Source organism: Monodelphis domestica, chromosome 3, assembly GCF_027887165.1.
Source record: "Monodelphis domestica isolate mMonDom1 chromosome 3, mMonDom1.pri, whole genome shotgun sequence".
NCBI lineage: Eukaryota > Metazoa > Chordata > Mammalia > Didelphimorphia > Didelphidae > Monodelphis > Monodelphis domestica.
This window is the reverse complement of record NC_077229.1, coordinates 294186353-294197662: the sequence shown is the minus strand read 5'-3', so window position 1 is coordinate 294197662 and position 11310 is coordinate 294186353. Positions and strand designations below refer to the sequence as shown.

General features: G+C 35.0%; 1 pseudogene; it reads right to left on the bottom strand.

The window, feature by feature from the left end:
- Positions 1 to 1182: 1182 nt before the first annotated feature.
- LOC100617938 (vacuolar protein sorting-associated protein 26B-like) lies at positions 1183 to 1841 on the bottom strand (annotated as a pseudogene).
- Between the last annotated feature and the right edge of the window lie 9469 nt (positions 1842 to 11310).

The window sequence follows — 11310 nt, the reverse complement described above, 5'->3', positions numbered from 1 at the left end:
TTTGACTGAAACCAATGAATCCATAAGTTTTCTGCAACTAAAGGAGTAGATCTAATGGAGACTTTGGCCTTGCTCCTTAACCCTGCAGGAGGTAGTAATTACTTCATGGAAAGTACACATGTAAAGAAGGAACAAACATGGCAGTCCTTCAAACATACCAACTTGCCAGACCTCCAGAACAAAAAGTGATTAGGAGCAGAACCTTGTCTACTGTCTCCAGAGAAAGGAATAAAATGTTTTAAGCCTTGGCAGAACTATTATGAATAAGAAATTGGACAAATTTATATGTTTTATATAGTAGTTCACTTAAACAGTGATTAGGATCCTCTGTTTACCACTTCAGCTTTCATTCTTTGTTAATGAGTGCTGTTTTTTGCTCTACTTTCTCCTTTGCTCTCCCCACTTTGGACTTCATTATACTTCTCTTACTTAGTTCACTTCCCACTTAACTCATTCCCCTCATTCTTCATTGGTCCACCTTTCTCTTCCTACCCTCTCTCTTAGTACTGTATCCTCTAAAATTCTCCAGGCAATCCTCTTTCTGTCTTTCTGCCTTGTCTCCTTTGGCAATCTTATCCACTACAGTTGCTCAAATCATTGCTTTTCTGCACAGACTCCCACCCCACCCCACTGACAATCCATATATTTAGTCCTGAGCTTTCCTCTAATGTCTCTCCATTCAGTTGCTAAACATCACCATCCAGATGTCCCACTGGCACTTCAAACTCCATATGCCCATCTTCCTCCCAAAGCCTTTCAATACTTCTGTCTTCTGATGGCATCACCCAATCACTCAGTCTCAAAATAGAGGCTTCCTCAGGAGTACCTAGGAGGCTCAATGGATAGAGAACCCGATCTAGAGATGGGAGGTCCTGGGTTCAAATATGGCATCAAATGCTTCCTAGCTCTGTGGTCCTGAGCAAGTCACTTGACCCCCATTGCCTAGCCCTTACCACTCTTCTACCTTGGAAGCAAAACACAGTATTGACTCCAAGACAGAAGGTAAGGGTGTATGTGTGTGTATGTGTGTGTGTTTAAGTATAAACATATATATTTCTTATTATGTATATATATATATATTTACACACACATACATATATATGTATCCTTTTTATCTCAGATTGTGTGTAAAGTATCTATAGAGCATCACATTCCCCTGCCCCCTCCCCCTTGAGCAGCTGGTGTTGAGTGGGTGAAGGGGGATGCCCAGAAGCTTCTTGGCCAAAAGTCCTCACTGCTGCCTTTGGCTATTAGACAGCTGACCGAGGGTCTAGGTCCTGGGGCAGGAAGATGTGCATTTGAAGCTCTGGGAGGCAACGGCCACCTGGAGGGGCATACTTTCCCACATAATGTCCCCTTTCTGCCATAACACCACTTCCTGCTGTTTGAAATATTATTGCTCCTCCTCTTCAGTCAGCACCATATTGAGGTCATATTGCACAGAGAGCTTCTTGGTGTCTCTCATGGTGGGAATCAGCTCCTCCCCAGCCAGAAAGAGACAAATTGGGATGGATTCCCCTCTCACAGGTGCTCGCTCCAACTATGTTCTCATCCTTGGCTATTGTGTCCTTCTCCTGATAAATGTTAGGGCCTGTCCCAGTGGTCACATCAGTCTTGTGTTTGATTTTGTTCCTCACCAACAGGAAGTAGATTTTTCCCACAACTGTATCTTTCAAGTGGTACTTGGATTTATTGTACTCAAATTCAATGTGCAGATAGTCCTTGATCTCAACCTCCATCTTGATTGATGAATTGAGCTCTGGATGTGTACTAAGTGTATGGACTACAATGCTTTTCTCTTTGACAGCATCATTGAGCTGGCAGCTGATGGTGGCTCTGAGGAAATATCATGTGTGTGTGTGTGTGTGTGTGTGTGTGTGTGTGTATCGTGTGTACGATTATCCTTGACTCTTCTCTGTCTTCCACCTGACCACATACAATAATTTGTCAAGGCCTTTCAATTCTACTTTTTATAGTATCACTCACCACTCTTCTCCCTACTCTGGCCCTTCATTCCCTGAACACTGTACTATTGAAATAGCTAACTATTCTCACTGATCTGTTCCGTGTTTCCCTTCTCTTCCTGACTCTCAAAGAAATCCTATTATATAGATCAAATCATTTAACTGCCATGATCATTAATTGTCAGTGGGATTTAATTACCTATAGGATGAAATAAAATTTTTTCTTCATCTTAGGATCTGCCACAGTCTGCCTCCAAACACCTTATTTTGCTCTATTTTTCTTCATGTTCTATATATTTCAGATAACCTGATTTATTCCCAATATTTTTCCCTCTCTTGCTTTTGTTACTTTTTCTTAAAAATCAAAAAGGTACTATTGTTGTTTTTGTTGTTTATCAAATACTCCCCCCTGTGAAGTTCAGTTTCTTCAACTAGAAAAAAAGGGGTAAGCATTGAATTATCTTTGTAATAAAGAAAAACAATAGGAAAAGGAATAAATAATTCAACAATTATCATATCTAACTGTGGTAACAGCAGTATATCACTGTAGTAACCCATGTCTCTGCAGAGGACAAAGTCTGTTTTGTTACTGGTTTTTCTTTGTTTTTTAATCTTTTGTTACAGTAATTTAATATATTGTTTTGCACACAGTCACTTATGAAATGTGAACATTGATGAAGTAAACAAAGTAAAATACCAGTGATGTAAAAATAATAACTTTTTCCCATTTCTTCCTTATTCCTTCTAGAAACATTTATCGAGGACCTACTATGTGTAATAATAAGAGATGACATTTATAGATCACTTTAAGATGTGCAAAGTGCTCCATATACATTACATCATTTGAGCCTCCTAACAACCCTGTAAAGAAAGTAGTACAAATATTATTATTACCATTTTATAGATGGGGAACTTGAAGTCTGGAGAGGTTAAGTGACTTCTCTCATCTCTCGAATCAAATATAAACTCTTCTGCTTGACATTTACAGCTTTTCATAACCTTGACCCTTTTTACTTTCCTAATATTTTTACACATTATCCCCTCCACACACTTTAGGGCTCAGCCATATTGAGCTACTTGCTTTGCTTCACACACACTCATTCTCCCTTCTCAATTATTCTACAGTCTACTCCCATCTCTAGGATATCTTACCTCTTCTCTGTCTTCTAGAATATTAAATACCACCTTCTTTAGGAGGCCTTTTCCCCTAATCCCCTGCTAGTACCTTCCACTCTAAGGTGAACCTCATGTCTATTTTTGTATTGATCTTGTATACACATATATTTACTTTTACTTAAAAATTCACATTTGTCTGTGTTCATAATATCTCCAATGAGAATGTCAGGACCCAATCTGAGACAAGGATGGCTTTACTTTTATCCTTGCTTTCCCAGGGCCTACCACAATGCCTGGGGTATCATAATCATAAATGTAGATTGATTAATTGATTGGTAGATTGGTTCCAATGGAAACTTGTTAATTTAAAAAATATTTAGAATTCCTTTCTTTAATATAATTGGTGGAATTGCAAGAACCCAAGATTGTCAGCTTCTGCTGACTTTGGCAACTAATGATATGGAACAAATATTAACAACTATTGTGGCTTGAAAATACATTGTAATAATTAAAATAGTTGGTGCCATAAACTATAAGATTTAAAAAGAGTATATGGCTTAAACTGTTATAATTAAAATGGTGGAAGATATAAATTGTGATAGATATAAGAGAGGGTGAGTAAATTTGACCGCAGAAAATATGTTTCACTACAGTGTCTTGATTTTTAAATCAAATATAAGGTGGTCACCAGGGAAATATTCCCAATTATTCAATATACCCAATTATTCAATATACCCAAGTCAACTGGGTTTTATAGAGATTTTAATTAATAATACAATGAGTAATCAAAGAAAAGGAGAAGGAGAGAGAAAAGGAATTAATGAGAAAAGAATAGGTCGGCCCAGGGCAGGCCTGGCCAAACCAGGCCTAAGCCTTAAGAGAGAAACCAGTCAATTATCACTCACCACAAGATTTGTCTTAAGCAAGGATGTCTGGGGAACAGAGTCTCCCCAGAGGGAGTTCCAGCCAGAGTCAGCCTCCCAAGAGACTTCTCAAGAGATCTTCAAAGGGCCTCCTCCAAAAGGATCTATCTCCAAGGATCCAAGGATCCCTTGCTCAAGAGATTCCTTTTCTTATATAGAGGGTTTTTTTCCTATGTCACCTCCCCTAAGTTCTTCCATCTACCAATCACCGTAGATGTTTTCTAAAAGACAGCCCATCTGAATTCCAGCTAAGTCGACTAATCCCCTCAGTAAGTCTGAACCAGAGAAAACACAGCTGAGTCGACTAATCCTATCAAGAGAAAACCTGCCTGACCTTTATAGGTACCTAGCACCCCATTGTATCAATTCTAAAAACAGGCATGGCTCAAAGAACTCCTTGCCTTATTATAAGCATGGGTCCAAGTACTTTCATTGTTTAGCAAGGAGTTTTCTCCCCTAAAGCAGTCTTAAGTACGGGTGGAGTAGAGATCCTCCCATAGCAAGGAGTTTTCTCCCCTAAAGCAGTCTTAAGTACAGGTGGAGTAGAAGTCCTCCTATTTCTGATCCTGGCGAGTTCTCACATCAAAATGGGGAATGGTTCTAGTAGGGCATTTGTTCCAAAGGAGAATTCCCCGATGGGGAAATTTTTAACATTCACAAGTCTGAGAAATTTAAAGATTTACAACATTTGTACATGTATATACACAGAAACATAAAAAATATGCAAAATATATAATATAAAGTCTTTCTAGTGACAGATGAGTTCAAATGAATCAAAATGAGTATTAATCTGTGATCCCAAGCTATTCAATCATTTTAAAGTTGAATTTAATATTTTGCTATTATATAAAAATATATTATTTTATATTTTCATTTTTATTTAAGTAGCAGTCATTAAGGAACATTTCATTATGCAGAGAACAAGAAGAGTACATAAGAAATGACAAGCTTCTTTTACAATGTGTTTAGAAAGCATATATATCTCTGTGTATGTTGAGTAAATATAATATAGATACATAGATGTATATATCTGTTTCATAAATACTCTGATAAACATATGTATATATTCAAATAAACACACATGTGCATATACAACTAACATATACAACCTGGTGCCACACATGTCACATATTTCATGTATGTGATTCATGCCTATCATAACATATTATGAAACATGCCCCAGTATAATATATAATGCCATACCACACTATGTCAAAAAAGTCCTCTCATATCACATTTCATGTGACCATGGTACCCATATGCCACACCACATCACCTATGTGTCATTCTACTCCAAACATATACCATGTGGTCATATCATGCATATGCCATGCCATACATGTGTCTTTATGTATGTGGCATTGTTCATACCACGTCACACATATATTACACTACACATCACATACAGAGCCCATTGTGTGTTGTATATGTCACATCATACCGCCCATGCCACTCCATGTCATGCATACAGCATGCCACATTATGCCAAGTCATGTCTTCTATAGCGCATCACAATGCCATACCATTTCACATCATCTTGCACATCCCATACCATGCCATGAACTTGTGCCCTATCATCATGACACATCACATTGTGTATGTATATGTCACACCACATCATACCATGTCATATATATCATGTTATGTTACACCATGTAGTAGAAATGAGAATTGGAAAAGAAGTAAGAGCTGAGGAAATTGAAAAGGGAATTAACAGCTTGGTCCAAAAGGTGCAAAAGCATATCCAATGGAGATTATGATTTCTCAAGACAGGAAATATTCAAACAAAGTCAAAAAAGTAAAAAATGGAAGAAAATGTAAGGTATATAATTGTAAAAAAAAAAAACTAACTTGGAAAACAGATTGAAGAGAGATAAATATAAGAAACATTGAACTATCTGAAAACCATGACCAAAAAAAAAAGAAGAAGAAAGAGCCTAAACATAACATTTCAAGAGATTTTAAAGGGAAACTACCCAGCTGTGTCAATTTCCTCATCTGAAAAATGAGGATAATAATAGTACCTCCATCAGAGAGTTGTTGTAATTAAATGTAAAGTGCTTCACATACCTTAAAGCACTAAATATAATAGCCATCTATTATCATACTCAGCATGTATCTTTCTATTGTTCTTTAGATTACCTATCATTTTAAGTCTTCTGAGGAACCAGAAGACAAAGAAATTGCAGCAAAATGGAGGGATAGGCTTTCTTCAAAGACATTAATAATGAACTTGATAGAGTAGATTCATAATAAATTCCCCCAAATATCAAAGGCATTTGATCATCTCATTATAATGAGCTGAAGGAAGCAATAAAAGCATTAGTACCTTATATATACTACCTTTTCTTAAAGAGGCTAAATTAGCAAATAAATTCCATGAAGAAATTAATAAGATTTTCCAAACTAATTTAATATATATTTCAAACTAAAGTGTTTATGAAGTATAGAAAGTGTGAATCTGGAAACCAAGAACAGCATAGAGAAAGGTGAAGAAATGAAGGGAGGGTCAAAATTTTATTAATTACTCAGGAACCTCCTCCCTGTACATTATGATTATGGTCTCAAGGAGAAAGTAGGAGGACACTGGGAATTGTGAGAACCTAATGATATCTTTCAAAACAAAACTGTATATGTCTTAACCAAGCAGAAAACCATATGGTTTCATAGGTAATGGCATCTTCAGCATCCCTATGTCCAGTCAGGTTAGATAAAAGATCAAAGTAAATACAATGAGGAGAAGAAAGAATAAAAGTTGAAAGGACACTACATATAATCTTAACATTTTAAGAATGACCTCTTTGTATAATTATGATGATAACATCTCATATGTATGTTTAATAGTTTTAAAAGTTTAATAGTTTAAAAAGTAGCTTTGCAACTTATCTCAAATAAGCTGCCATATTTAAAAAAAGGAAATGTATATAAGTGAAAAATAGACTCATTTTCATAAATTCTTAGTCATTTATCAAATGTAATATAGTCATCACAATGCAAAGGTTGGAAAAGTCCAACAACTGCCTCTACCAACAACAAGAAAATTTAGGATTTTAGTATGTAGGGATTTAGATATGAAATATTAGAAGCCAATATTCTAGCAAGCCATATCAACACTTTGGTCACATTTGGGAATGCCAGTCACATTCCCTATAGAGATGGTTACCTCTTTGTCAAGAGGCACATTTCATCATCAGGCCTCTGAAGTTTGCTACTTTTGAATTATTTGCTGAATTGATAACAGTGACCTGTGATTCTTTCACAGTTATTTTCCTTCATATTATTGTTGTTGTTATCAGTATTGTATTTATCCTACTTGTTTCACTCACTATCAGTTTTGTCAAGTCTTCCCATATTTCTCTGAATCCTATTGTCAGTTGGTACAATTGTATTGCATTCTATTCACATACCACAATTTGATTCACCATTTCTGAACTGATGGACATTCATTTTGCTTCCAGTCATTTACTCCTGCAAAGAGCAATTCTTTTTTTCTGCAACTGCCTTAGGAGAGATAACTAGTAGAATTTCATCTTGGGGTTTTCTGTGTTGTAGGAGGAAGAACATTAACCTTGGATTAAGAAGATGATTTCTTTTAATACATTTTCCCCAGATAATATGTAGATAGAATTTTAATCATCATTTTCTGGTGTTTGAGATCCATATTCTTTTCCTCCCTCCATTCCCCAAATGGGCACATATGTTATCATGCAATATATATTTCCATGTTCATCATGTTGGGAAAGAAGACATATTGCTTATACAAGAAGAAAAAACTAATGAAGCAAATAAAATGAAAAATGGTATGCTTCAACCTGTGTTCAGATTCCATAAGTTCTTTCTATGGTGGTAGAGAGTCTTTTTTTATCAGGAGTCTTTTGGAGTTGTCTTTAGATACTTGTATTGCTGATAATGGTTAAGTCATTCATGTTAATCACTGTACATTATTATTGTTACTGTGAGAAGATCTGAGTTCTAATCTTGCTTCCACTTCTTCAACTAAAAAACATGAAGATTAATTAAACAATACATGCTTTTATTAGATTACTCTATTACAAATATGAATAATATGGAAATAGGCTTGGAGGAATAAGGCATATATAAACCAGTGGAATTGTCAGTTCTAGGAGTGGGGAGAAAAGAGTTAAGTGAGAGAATATGAATTATGTAACCATGGGAAAATATTCTAAAAAATAAGTAAATAAAATAATGTGAAAAAAATAAATGCTTTTATTAAAGGCTTACTATGAACTAGCCACTATTCTACTTAGTGGGGATATGAAGGCAAAAAAAAAGAAGTAATTAAATAGTTACTGCCCTCAAGGAACTCCTTTCTCTTAGGGAGAGTATATATATATATATATATACATATATATATATTATATATATATATATTATATATGGAGAGTATATATATACATATATATATAATATGTATTATATATATGTGTGTGTGTGTTTGTGTGTGTGTGTGTGTGTACACACATATATATGTATAAATGTAAGGATATACAACATATACAAAATATGTATGATAAAGTAACTTTTTTTAAGAATGCCACTTTTGAGGTTGAGGAAAATGTTTGGTAGACTTTACAAATATAACTTGATAATTTCTTTCATATTATACTTTATTATTTTAATATTAAAATATTTTAATTAAAATTTTGTCTAGACAATTTTTTCCTAAACAATTCAGCCTTTGTTTATCATCTAACTGTTGATTCCAGTTATAGGGCATAATTCTATTATCTTTACCATCCAAAAACTAGCACTGGCACTCAGATCAATATTTTATTTGGTTATTTAGTTGTGTTTTTAAAATGATTTTATAATATGCCACAAAACAGCTCTCACTCTGGCTGATTTTAAATAATACCATACATATACACATGAGCTTGTGCTTTAATTAATCTTCAATTACCAATAGCACTGTAGATCCTATAAGATGAACCAATAATGAAGACAATATTGAGGTTGAATAGAAATTGAAGCTTCTTTGCTCTGTCTCCTACAATAGTCACAATAATGGAAATGAATTAAGTTTGAATTGAGTTTGATCAAATGCACATGAGTTTCTGATTGCATATCTCATTGAAAAGAGCATGGTATCAGTGCATAATTACTCTTATTAATCAATAGGAATTCAAAGTCTGTTTGTTTTTTTTCCTAATCAATTATCAGATTTTGAGGTATCTAGGGTCTTTGAATTTTAAAGCCATTCTGCATAGAAAGGGAGGGAATCCTGTTCATTTTTAACCCATCAAGGCTCAAAGAGCAGCAATATGATGTAACAGATAATAATCTAGCCTCAAAGACAGAATGACCTGGGTTCAAGGCCTTCCTCTGTCAAATACTAGCTGTGTAACCCTGTACAAGACCCTTAACCTCTTGGTGACCCTAGGCAACTCACTCTAAATATAAATGTGTAGAACAGTTTACCAATCTACACTGGTAAATGGAGTTTATCACCAGGGAATTCCTTGAACTGATAAAAAGCAAAGTTCTCCTTGAACAAAAAGACTTGAAGTTTGACAAATTTTGATAGCATCTTATTCTGATATGTGTGACAAGTAGCCTCATCCTTAATCTGCATTTTCAAATTGCTTCAACTATCTCAGCAGAGCAAGGTTTCTCCTAGGTTTTTAAGTCTGTTTATTGTTTTCACCTGGTCATTTCCACTAAATGAAATTTAAAAAAAAAATCATTTCTCTGTAATATTCTAAGATAGTAGTATAGTTGTTGATCCCCAAATATGCTTTTTAGAGAGACTATCCCTAAGTAGGGACAGATACTAACTTGTCTCTCTTGAAAGAAAACTAAGTTCTAGAAATGCTAAAATGATTTACCCAAGGCCACCTGAGTGCTAAGCCTCAGAGTTGGGATTTCCATTCAGTTCCTGTAGGTATGTAAAACCTCTCCTAATAAAGATAACCACAGTGATGATTGTAATCATAATTGATAGCAATGATACATATGGAAAAAAAACATTCCTTATATCCAAGCAATTGAGTGGCACCATGAATATAGCGTTGGACTTGGAGTCAGGAAAATGTAAGTTCAAATCTGGCTTCAGATGTGACATTGGGTACATCACTTGACCTCTGCCTGACTCAGTTTCCTCACTTGTATAGTGAGGATAATAATATCACCTATCTCTCATATTGATAATAAATGATGACCAAATTAGGTTCTCTTTGCAATATGCTTAGCAAAACATGAAGTATTCATTAAATGCTAGATATTGTTACTGGCATTATTATTATTATTATAACTGAAAAGTGCAATGATGAATCTTGACACCAGTGGAGGGGATAAGTATGGAATGAAACATACATAAACTACCAGATGGCCAATGTGTTGGTTTGCTTCTCTTAATTTTGCTTCTTTGATACAAGGGGTGAGGGAAAGGAAGGGACTGGATAGTGACACCAATATTTCATCACCTGTAAAAAAGAAAATCATACCAGAAAAATATTAATATCGTAGAATTGATTGGGCTGAAACCTGAAAGGGAATTTAGAGTTCATTCAATCCAGTCCAATTGGAAATTGAGAAACAAAGGGGAGACATGACTTGAGGAGTTGAATTATCTTTCCCACCTTCAGCTGCAGCCCTTTTAGCCTGGAAGAATTTATTGTTCTTCTTGACCAAAAGTCAGCATTAGAAAGAATGTCACTTTTGCACATATTCAGTGAAAGTAATGGCTCCTCCCTCAATTTCTGCCTTGGTAAAGGGAATAAGGACCAGCAGCTCTAGAATATGAGCTATTGGGTTTCCATTAAAGTGGTTTCCATAGCAAAAGGGTTTCCAGAGGCAAGAAAAGTATTTAGAAGGGGGAGCTATTGAAAAGAGGAAAGAGTAGAGGCTCTAGAATAGATATTCTTTTTTTTTTTTTTGGTATCATGGCTTCTTCTCAGATTAATGCTTTAAATGCATAAAATAAAAATTTTAGGATTATTAAGGAAGCCAATTATATGGAATGCAGTCATCAATTAAAAAAAAGCATTTTAAGAACCCTTCGTTAGTCACTATCAGTGGTGGACAGGTTTGTTTCATTTGGTGAAGGAAAGAAGATCAATTATATGAATGCTAGCCTATTTCCATGTTGTAGGGTCTCATGACATGGGTAAGTCATATAAAGGTATTCACATCTCAGGCATATTGCTGAGGCTCCCTGTATAGAAAACTAGTTTCTTTGAACCAAAATGAGTAAAAGAAATTTTTAAAAGATGACTGAATGCTTCTTCATTTTTGACCTTTAATTTCAGACTCCTCTCATTTGAACTATTTAAATTAAATGATTTTAT